The following is a 12,001-nucleotide window of genomic DNA, read 5'->3' as shown; positions in this document are numbered from 1 at the left end:
GCCTGTAAAGAATTTTACAATGTGGCCAATCGATACGAATTGTCGGCGATGACTAAATAAAAATGCAGCAGTATCGATTATGCCTTCGAACTTAACTTATAATGTGGCCAATATATGAGACATGTTCGACACGAGCACTGTCGTCCAGAAAAACTTATAATCTGGACGACGCATTAGTGTGGAGATAATGCACCGTTCAGATCATACGATTATCTAGACGAAATATCAGTGGTTGTAAATAATCTGACAGTGTGGCCAAAAGCGAAGACAGTAAAAACTTGATAAATGTTTTATTGATAACAATAACAATCACAGTATCAATTATGTTGGTGTGGCCAACATCTGGGATATGTCACGGAAAGTTGGACACATGCATTATCGTACGGGTAAACTTATAGTCTGAACGGGGCATAAGAATATTTTGTACCTACTGTGAACATGGTATTTATATTATTATATTCATAGCGATCATATTATAAATTGCTGTTCAGCAAAATTTTTGGTAAGGGTGAACACCGGGCTGATAGCCCGTTGACACTATCCCTGAAATCTATTAAAAGTAGTTGCACACGGCAGTATAGTGGATTTTGAATGAGATTGGTTAAAATGCACTACTACTAAGCAGAGACCACAGCTAATATTCGTCAGTGCACATCGACTAAAATCTATCGAGTTAACAGACGAAATCTACCTTGAGGAAATTTTGGCGATATTGTAAACGTAGTATAAGCTTTCTTCGAGAAAAAAAAATATCAAACGACATTTGCTAAAAGCCACTACGAGACACAGCCTACAGCTGATATTTTCCATTGCAATCAAGAGAAATTGTAACCTATGGCTGAACAAGAAGGTTAAATCATGGGCCCATATGATTACAATTTTTTTTATTTCGACAAAATTTTAAGATGTCAAAATCATATGTTTATGGTGATTGCAGCTCTCAAAATGACACTGCATAGCAAATGCATCTCAAACAAACTCGAGCATTCATAGCTGGAGAATTGTTCAAAGATGACTTGAGTATCTTGATAACATATTCCAGACCCAAAATACCACGCACATCAGTTTTTAAACTGCATCATAAACTGTTTTTGTTAATAGATGGCGAAGATCCATTTGACTGACTTCCATTCTTAACTTTGGTGGGTATTATAGTGTTATTTGTCTCATATCGGCGTTCCTCGGATGAATTATCTACTTCACAATCACTCATAGGTGACACAATTAAATTTGAACCTTTATTTTTCTCTGGATTTTAATTATTTTTTCAGGATAATTGAAAGAATAAATAATTTCCACTTTTACCAATGCCATACGATTTTTTATCAGCTGATTTTGACTTCTTAAAATTGTAAACAACATATTGAAATTTGTTGTTTTTGTTATCGTGATTCAACCTCCTTATTCAGCCATGGTGTTAACATAGTTTAAGTTTCTCCGCAACAAAATCCTATCGTTAAGAGGCTCCATGGTAAATTTGCCATTTATTTCAAACTGGCAATGCTGAAACTATAAGTTGTACAAAATCGGCTCATTTATGACAGGCTGTAGTAAAGAGCCAATATCAACTGTGGGCACAATACCAACAACATTACTGATTCGGTGCCAGTAAGATTTTCTCTTTCAACGTTTGCAGTGAGGGTATTTATTAAAGATATTTGAGTCTGTGAAGTGAAGTTTTTCAGTGTAATAGTGTGAATTAGGTAATGTAATAAAGCTGTAAAAGTAATATAGAAAAGAAAAATATTCCATGTAAAAGTAATCAAATCTGATATTGTGTCCTCCACGAAAGGAAACAAAGAACCATGAAAAAGTGCACATTTATAATCCCCCATAAAGTCTCGAACAAGAAAAAAAACCTTGATCAATCAAATACACCAACACAAAACCAAAAGAAAAAAACGCAATCCGATCACGCCTCTTAAAAAAGAAAAATTTACTGCAAAAAGTATCAAGGTGTATGAGTATGAATAATTTATGAACTCATTGAACGGAATTGGAAATTTGTTTATAATGTTTGTTTTTTGCTGGTGTGGCAGTACTCAAAGAAAGCCAATTTATTGTTAAACAAATGAGCAGAAGAGATGAGAAAGAGAGACGAGATTGTGCAGTTAAAATAAAGAACACAAAAAAATTTTGATGCAAAAGAAACAAATAATAATGTGGAAATTTCTTTTTATGAGTGTTGAAAAAGAAAAATCATTGAGCCATAACATAATTAAAACGTCATATTTTTCTTCTTCTTCTTCTGTCTTATTTCATGCGAAGTGAAGTTGTGAGATTGTTTGTGCGGCGGGCTCAATTTTGAGGCAGCAAGCCATAGCCATATCGCAGCAGCAGCTACAACGAAGAAATCAAAGCATATACCATCTAGTGTGGTTGTTGTTGTTGCCAAATCCATCGTGTAATAGTGAACACAGTATCAGCGCCCCAACAAATCAGTTGTCTAGCCCCACTACTCACTCTCTCATTCCCCCTACTTTTCACTCACCCAAAAGGTATGTAGAAACATTGAGTATGGTAATGCCTAGAAAATTATATTATTGTTGTTGCTGCTGTTTTTCTGTCATGATGTTCTTATTGTTGCCGCTAGTTTGTTTTTTTGCTCTGCTATTTACTTTTATACACTCGTCATATTTGTTGTAATTTTCTTTTGTTTTTTTTTTTTGTCTGTTATTGTACTATAGCTTTTTTTGTGTATATTTCTCGTTTTGTTTCTTTGCCTTTGCTTTCCGTTCTTTTATATTGTTCTAGTTAAAATAAAATTATAAAAAACCAAAAGCAACAACAACAACAACAAAACCTTCTGTACAGTTATTTGTGAAGTTTCCCCAACCCAAGGTTGATAAAGTTGACACTTTTGTACTTTTTTTTCTCAAAATATATAAGTAAAATAAGTTAAGACACTTTAAGGGCCAGTTTCTCAATACCTTGTTATTATTTATCGTGTCGATAAAACAGCTGATCCCATACAAAAATTTTACTAACCGGAGGTCTCCGGTTAAAATTAATCGGAAGATGAGAAACTGGCCATTAGTATTTAGTTATTGTAGATTCTTTAAGTTCATAAATTAAATTGGAAGCCAGTTAAAATCTGCTTATCCTTACAGTCAATTATATTGGTGATCGCCTAAAGCCTATATAAAATATAACAGTGATAAATACGTCTGAATCCAAATGAACCAAATGGTAATTCGCTCAGGAGCCACTGTTGGTTAACATGCCAGTCTTGCATACATAGGCAATGGGTTTAATCCGAAACAAACACCAAAATGGTTTTCGATGGTGTATTATCCCGTCTCAGCAATGCTGGTGATATTTCTGAGTGTTTCAAAGCGTCTCTAAGAGGTTTCGCCGTCTCGGCCGTTCAGACTCAACTATAAAAAGGAGGGCCCGCCCTTGTCATTGAGCTAAACATGGATTCGTGCAGCACTCAGTGATAAGAGAGAAGTTCACCTCTGTGGAATCGTAATACACTGAATAGTCTAAGTGAGCCTTAAATAGTGGGCTGCCACTACACCTTATCTAAATCGCTCGTTGGTAGACATTAGGTCATCTGGGAAGGCCTTGTCTTAACCCTGAAAAGTCATCCTTATATTATGTACACTAACGTCATCCTTCGTCATTTAGATTACGGCCAATTTCAAGGCGTTTTAAGTAGTACCATGAGCATAAATGAGAACCAAAATGTAGTTTAAGTTTTTCTTCAGTTCATTTGTAATTAATAAGAATAAGAATAATAAGAATAAATTAAATTTATTTATTTATTCTCTTGACGAATCCAAGCCGTAAGGCCATTGGGTCATTTCCCAATCGACCAAAATACAGATTAGATCGATAATAAAATTAAGCGTTGTCATTTCGACGAAGGATGACTGTCTAGGGTTAAATATTCATTTAACCCATTGAATTTGGAATTACTAAGTTTCTGGTGATTTCAGGCAAATCGAATAACAACAACCAAAAAGCCCAGTTTGAACAACTATAATAGAATAAAATTTAAACTTACGGTCATAATAATTATTATCTACGGTTTATATAAGCCCAAGGAGATCGAGAGATTAGTCTATATGGGTGCTATGCCAACAACATGCACCGATACGCAGCAAATTCAGCACACCTAATTGTGGTTCTGTAAACTCTACAGAATCTAGATCCCAAATCGGAGAGGGGTTTATAAGGGGATATATCAAAATCTGTACCGATAAACAATATATTCGAAACACCTATTTATGGCCAAAACTACGGTTTCTAGATGTGTAAGTTGTAAAATGGGAAGATCGGTCTATACGGGGGCTATACCACCATTTCGCTTGCCCAGCTAGACCTACCCGACCTAGCAGATCACTCTGGACGCACCCCACCCTTGTCACAGAGTGCCTAGATCTGGATACTAGTTGAAGTACCAAAGCATAGAACAAAATAGATGAAATTACATTAAAAACTGTTACAACAACAGCCAAAACATTGACCGATGCACATCACTTTCTGAAAATCTATTTATGGTAGAGGTTCTACATTTAAAATTTCATTCGACTTGGATAAAAACTGCGGTTTTTCTAGAAGCTCAAGAAGTAAAATCGGGATATCAGTCTATTTGGGGGCTACATCAATGGGTATCGAACGACACACCCTATTTCATCACTCATATCTGTGCTCATAAAATACCTCTGGATTTAAAATTGCAGGCAAATCGGATTGAAAATACGGTTTCTAGAAAACCAAAAAGTAAAATCAAGAAATCGGTCTATATGGAGGATATACCAAAACATGGATCGATACACCCCATTTCGACACACTTATTTGTGGTCCTCTAAATTTCCAATTTCAGGCAAATTGGACAGAAAATACCGTTTCTAGAAACCCAAGAAGTAAAATCGGGAGATCGGTATATGTGGGGGCTATACATGGACCGATAGACACCATTTTCGGCACACCTATTTGTGGTTCTAAAATACCTCTAGATTTCCAATGTATGGCAAATTGGATAGAAAATACGTTTTTTGGAAACCCAAGAAATAAAAGTGGGAGATAGGTCCACATGGGTCCTCTACCAAAACATGGACCGATATACCCCATTTTCAACACACCTATTTGTGGTCCTAAAATACCTCTAGATTTGTGGTCCTAAAATACCTCCAATTTCAGGCAAATCTAATAGAAAAACAAGTAAGGAAAGTCTAAAGTCGGGCGGGGCCGACTATATATTATACCCTGCACCACTTTGTAGATCTAAATTTTCGATACCATATCACATCCGTCAAATGTGTTGGGTGCTGTATATAAAGGTTTGTCCCAGATACATACATTTAAATATCATTCGATCTGGACAGAATTTGATAGACTTCTCTAAAATCTATAGACTCAAAATTTAAGTTGGCTAATGTACTAGGGTGGAACACAATGTTAGTAGACAAATATGGGAAACATTTAAATCTGAAGCAATTTTAAGGAAACTTCGCAAAAGTTAATTTATGATTTATCGCTCGATATATATGTATTAGAAGTTTAGGAAAATTAGAGTCATTTTTACAACTTTTCGACTAAGCAGTGGCGATTTAACAAGGAAAATGTTGGTATTTTGACCATTTTTGTCGAAATCAGAAAAACATATATATGGGAGCTATATCTAAATCTGAACCGATGTCAACCAAATTTGGCATGCATAGCTACAATGATAATTCTACTCCCTGTGCAAAATTTCAACTAAATCGGAGTTAAAAATTGGCCTCTGTGGTCATATGAGTGTAAATCGGGCGAAAGCTATATATGGGAGCTATATCTAAATCTGAACCGATTTCAACCAAATTTGACACGCATAGCTATAATGCTAATTCTACTCGGTGAAAATCGGTGAAAAATATATATGGCAGCTATATCTAAATCTGAAGCGATTTTTTCCAAAATCAATAGGGATCGTCTTTGAGCCGAAACAGGACCCTATACCAAATTTTAGGACAATCGGGCTAAAACTGCGAGCTGTACTTTGCACACAAAAATACACCAACAGACAGACAGACGGACATCGCTAAATCGACTCAGAACTCAATTCTAAGACGATCGGTATACTAAACGATGGGTCTCAGACTTTTCCTTCTTGGCGTTACATACAAATGCACAAACTTATTATACCCTGTACCACAGTAGTGGTGAAGGGTATAAACATGGGCTGATACACACAAAAAAATATTTTTTTGATTCAATCACGAAATTCATTGATTCAATTAATTTTTTAATTGAAATGTCTTCAATCACAGAAATGATAGTATCAATTAAAAAATTAATTGACACTCATTTAAAAAGTTATTTGATACTATTAATTTGTGTGATTAATTTTTATTCAATTAAAAAATTTGTTGATTCAATTAAATTTTTAATTAAATTTTTTTTAAAACGCAATTAAGATTTTAATTGGAAAAATGTTCGTGAAATTTTTTTCTGTGTAGACACCATTTTCGGTACACCCATTTGTGGTCCTAAAATACCTCTCGATTTCCAATTTCAGACAACTCGGATTGAAAATACGGTTCCTAGAAGCTCAAGACCCCAATTCGGGTGGTCGGTTTATATGGGGGCTATATCAAAACCTCGACCGATATAGCCCATCTTCGAACCTGACCTGCCCGCAAACAAAAAACGAATCTGTGGCAAATCGAAGGGCGTTAGCAACATTATTGAAAGATGTAGCGTGATTACAATAAACAGATATACGGACATGGTTATATCGTCTTAGAATTTCTCCCTGAACAAGAATATAAACACTTTATATAGTTGGAAATCGATATTTCGATGTGTTACAAACGGAATGACAAACTTATTATACCCCCATCGCCATTCTAATTATAAGAATATAGAGTAATATCAAATCGCTAGGAATGCAGTATGGTGTCTATATCCGAATCGGAATCTTCCTCCAGATATTTTTTGGCGTGATAGGAAGCCAAAACTGCCTTTAGTCCCAAAATCTTGAATTTATTTTCAATACTGTTACAAAAGAACAGGAAATGTGAAGAGGAAAAAAGAGGGCGGTTTGTTAGCCTTGTTATTGATCGATTTGGAAATAGAAATGGTTTACTTCTTTGACACTTAAACAAAATTATCAACAAAAATGTTAATTCTTCTTATCGCAAGCCCTACAAATATCTCTAATCAAGACTATCTGCACACTTTGCCTTCCGCTTTCATATTGTCTAAAGGTTCATATTCCAATATCGCAGTATGGAGGGTGATAAACGTCATTCTCAATGTCATAGATTTATTTGTTTATGTCAGATTTCCCTAAAATAGTCAATGGAATTGAATCATTACCCCAAACAAACAAACTGTCAATAATAAAAATGAAGTCCAAGGTTGATGGCACAATTGTTTTTTATGCGCTTCATTGGAAATTCCAAAATGTTAATAATATTACGACTTCCTCACCATCATCATCGGAAAAGTTCCCAAATACTATTCCCCATTTCCCATTTGTATTGGCTAAAATTGAAGTTCAAATAGGAAAAACTTAATATATTCATCACACATGGTCTAAATGATGATGATTACTCATCACCAAACATGTGATGCCCCATCGCTGCTGATAGCTGGTCATTCATCCATGCATTCATTCTATTTCCCATATTTCTTTTTCTTAAGGCATATTTTTAGCCTATTGAGAAAGATTCCTCGATTCTTTGGCATTGCCGTATAATGCGGCAAATTTCTTCTTCGTTTTACTTCCTTGGCCTCGGTGGCGTGGAGTATCATCTATGGCTCATCGTTGTTTTCCCCCACTATTGTCTATGGTTTGGGAGTGTATGCGTGTGTATGTGTGTGCTTGGGTTCTTCGTTCTATATTTGTACCAAATTACTATAAAATGAAATAAACTAAAGTTTCTTTTCCCATTATTCCATCTTCCTCATTATTATGTTAATGTGCATGTCTTTTGTTTTTAGTTTTTTCCTGTGTTTTTTTTTAATTCTTTTACTGTTTATATTTGTACTCTGCCTAGTTTTGAATGTATTTATTGTGTTACCGAATTTAAAGGGGTAAATGCATACAGGCCGGCCGAAACCGTAATGTTAATTCCGTCTAAAAGCTGCAAAATCTCTCGAAGAGATATTATTATTATCTTTATATGTAATTTGAAGCCTTAAAGGCCAATTGAGGTAAATTACAATAAATCTACTAAAGAATAACTCCCCGAAACAAAGCTTTACTTATAATCTAAAATGGTTAGAGGTATGGAATTAAAGTGATCACAAATATAAACTTCTTAAGTCTAAAAAAAAAATATAAAATTTTATAATTTTCAATAAAAAAAACTAAATCTGATCTGAGATATCTGATCAGTTCGATGTTAACATAATGAGGCTGGCCTCCAAAGGACACAATAGAGGCTAAACTAGGAAAAGACTTGCATATTTCGACATGCTTCTTGAAATTTGATTGATTAAAATCGGGAAAAGGTGAGATTCTGGTTAGGGGTACAAAAGTCAAAAATCAAATTTTTGTCAAAAAATATTGGAAGTCGACCTTTTGATATTTTTGAAAACCGATATGATGTTGGTCAAACTCAAAATTAAATTAATTTCTATGATAAGTCTCAGAGTATACGTAGACCAAATATTTTAAACGGGTTACATATGAAACAGAGCTCGACCGAATAATCGGATTCAGCCCTAGAATTCTATAGTCGGCCACGAATTGGACCTCGGTTTCGTCTTCAGCCCAATATTGGATTTTTGCCAAATCTTGGCTTCGGCCAAAAATTTTCTCTTTTGTCGAGCTCTAATTTCTACAGACATACGTTCAATATGAAAATTTTAAAATGTCGAAAAGTCGACATTTTCACTTTTTAAGGCATTCGATACGGTCAACCATGTCAGACTTGCCGAGGACATCGAGAACACTTCCCTACCCAGTGTTGCCAGTATTTTTCTGGCTCTTGTCCCCAAATTATGATGTTTTCGTCCCCAAATATCCCCAATTTAAATTTAAATTCCTCACAAAAATCCCCAATACATTTTTGACAAGTTTTTTTTTTTTTTTTTTTGAAAAAAATTAAAGGCTCTACTGTAGAAAATCAGTAATAATTTAAAAATTACAATTTTGTCAAATCATGCAAGCTGCAATAACATAAAGATTTCGAATCACAATTCCAAGAGACTGGTGATCGTCTTCAAATGTTAGGTTAGGTTATGTGGCAGCCCGATGTATCAGGCTCACTTAGACTATTCAGTCCATTGTGATACCACAGTGGTGAACTTCTCTCTTATCACTGAGTGCTGCCCGATTCCATGTTAAGCTCAATGACAAGGGTCCTCCTTTTTATAGCCGAGTCCGAACGGCGTTCCACATTCCAGTGAAACCACTTAGAGAAGCTTTGAAACCCTCAGAAATGTCACCAGCATTACTGAGGTGGGATAATCCACCGCTGAAAAACTTTTTGGTGTTCGGTCGTAGCAAGAATCGAACCCATGACCTTGTGTATGCAAGGCGGGCATGCTAACCATTGCACCACGGTGGCTCCCAAATGTCTTCAAATGCTGAATATATGAATAAGTTTTCGGCAACCTTGTATTTATGAACGAAAATTTACTTCTAAATATTCATGTAGTAAAATTTGGTGGTAGTTGGTAGAATTATACCAGAAATGGTAGATTTTTTTCTTGTTTGGTAGATTGTTAGAATTTTTATATAGAAATAAACTTCTGAGAAAATTTTTCTATATAAATAAAATTTTGACAAAATTTTCTATAGAAATAAAATTTTGACAAAATTTTCTATAGACATACAATTTTAACAAAATTTTCTATAGAAATAAAATTTTGACAAAATTTTCTATAGAAACAAAATTTTGACAAAATTTTCTATAGAAATAAAATTTTGACAAAATTTTCTATAACATTTTTTTTTTAAATTTTCTATAAAAATAAAATGTTGACAAAATTTTCTATAGACGTAAAATTTTGACAAAATTTTCTATAGACATAAAATTTTGACAAAATTTTCTATAGAAATAATTTTTTGAAAAAATTTTCTATAGAAATAAAATTTTGACAAAATTTTCTATAGAAATAAAATTTTGACAAAATTTTCTATAGAAATAAAATTTTGACAAAATTTTCTATAGAAATAAAATTTTGACAAAATTTTCTATAGAAATAAAGTTTTGACAAAATTTTCTATAGAAATAAAATTTTGACAAAATATTCTATAGAAATAAAATTTATTTCTATAGAAATAAAATTTTGACAAAATTTTCTATAGAAATAAAATTTTGACAAAATTTTCTATATATTGACAAAAAGGTTAAACCGATTTCTCAAAAAAAAATCCCCAAATTTATGGAAATTCCCCACCAAATCCCCATGTCCTGAACTCAGAAATTTTTTCAATTCAATTTCAATTTATTGAGACAATACAATAAGCCAAATGAGGCCAATAATAGTGTACTGCCTTTTTAGTAATTCTTAATTCTATATATCACTATAAAAGTACTAAATTCAAATAAATACATATTAATTCCATGGATTAACATGACCATCTATCTATAACTATTTATCTATTCATATATATTTATTCATTTATATATCTATTCATTTCGTCCCCATACACGAATAAATATCCCCAATTTGGGGAAAAATACCCAATACTGGCAACACTGTCCCTACCGGCAGGTACCTTACGTTTGGTTATTAATTATCAGTGCGGGCGCCAGTGGCATGTGGAATTTAGGGATAAAAAGTCGAGACCTCATAGGGTGATATCTCTGGCACTATTCAACCACTACTTATCCTCTATTGTACCCCTCCAGACGACGTTGAGATTGTATCATATGACATGACGGCATAAGTAGGCAGGCTGTTGAATGTTAGAGACGACAGCGAGATAATACCAAATATTATCGATATCCGCCACCAAATCTTCAGCCACACTATTCAATAGATGGAAGAAAGAAGTTCCAAGGCAGTTGAATGTTAGAGTCGATGGCGAGATTATTCCGAGTACAAACTACCCCAAGATTCTGGGGGTTACATTCAACAGCCCTTACAAGTCATTTGTCGATGCTACTGCAATTTACGATAAGTCCTCAAGTCGCTTGCCGGCAGCACTTGGGGTGCGCCAGTATAGACATCTCAATCATGCAACACGAAGTGGAATACCATACAGATCTGTAAGAACTCTGCCCTTAGAATTGCGACAGGATGTCTCCCCAGCACTGAATCCCCTTTATTTGGAGGCCAAGATCATTCCTGTGCGAAGACACAATTACATGTTGTCAAAGCAGTATCTCCTATGTTTTTATCGCAGTAACTATCAAAAGGGAAAGTTGTTCCAGGTCTGAAACCAGGGAAACAGGTACATCTTGGAGACTCGTATCGACCAATTACTCTTCTTTCTCCCATTACGGATATTCACAGAAAAAAATTCACGAAAATTTTTTCAATTAAAATTTTAATTGAGTTTTAAAAAATATTCAATTAAAAATTTAAGTGCTTCAACAAATTTTTTAATTGAAACAAAAATCAATCACAAACATTAATAGTATCAAGTAATTTCTTATTTGGATCAATTAATTTTTTAATTGACCTTCAATTAAGTTTTTAATTGGTCTTCAATTAATTTTTTAATTGATACTATCATTTCTGTAATTGAAGACATTTCAATTAAAAAAATAATTGAATCAATTAATATCGTGATTGAATCAGAAATTTTTTTTGTGTGTTCTGGAATCTATTTTACTACCCTATTTCACAGAACGTCAGCATGGTTCCCGCTCGGGCAGCAGTACGACCACTGTGTTGTGTGAAATAACAGCCAACATTGCTGAGGGATTGAATCGTAAGAGGCCGCATAAACGTTCGATTCTCGTAGCATTGGACTTGTCTAAAGCGTTTGATACAGTGAACCATACCATCCTCTTTGGGAACTTCCCTCTCTAATAATCTTATGAGATGATTGGCGAACTGAATGGCTGGCAGACAGTCCCATGTGGAATTCAGAGGAAAAAGATCT

General features: G+C 34.2%; 1 protein-coding gene across 3 annotated transcripts in view; it reads left to right on the top strand.

The window, feature by feature from the left end:
- Positions 1–1,557: 1,557 nt before the first annotated feature.
- vlc (disks large-associated protein 2) overlaps positions 1,558–12,001 on the top strand; it is a 53,437-nt gene continuing 42,993 nt past the window's right edge. For 2 of the 3 annotated variants that reach the window (XM_075309751.1, XM_075309749.1), the window contains exons 1-2: positions 1,558–1,703; positions 2,274–2,498. The gene's annotated coding sequence lies outside the window, so the exon portion shown is untranslated. Of the gene's footprint in view, positions 1,704–2,268; positions 2,499–12,001 lie in introns of all 3 variants that reach the window. The other variant, XM_075309750.1, reaches the window with a different exon arrangement.

This window comes from Haematobia irritans, chromosome 5 (genome assembly GCF_050003625.1).
Source record: "Haematobia irritans isolate KBUSLIRL chromosome 5, ASM5000362v1, whole genome shotgun sequence".
Taxonomy (NCBI): Eukaryota; Metazoa; Arthropoda; class Insecta; order Diptera; family Muscidae; genus Haematobia; species Haematobia irritans.
The sequence above is the reverse complement of the archived record's forward strand: the minus strand, read 5'-3'. Positions and strand labels throughout refer to the sequence as shown.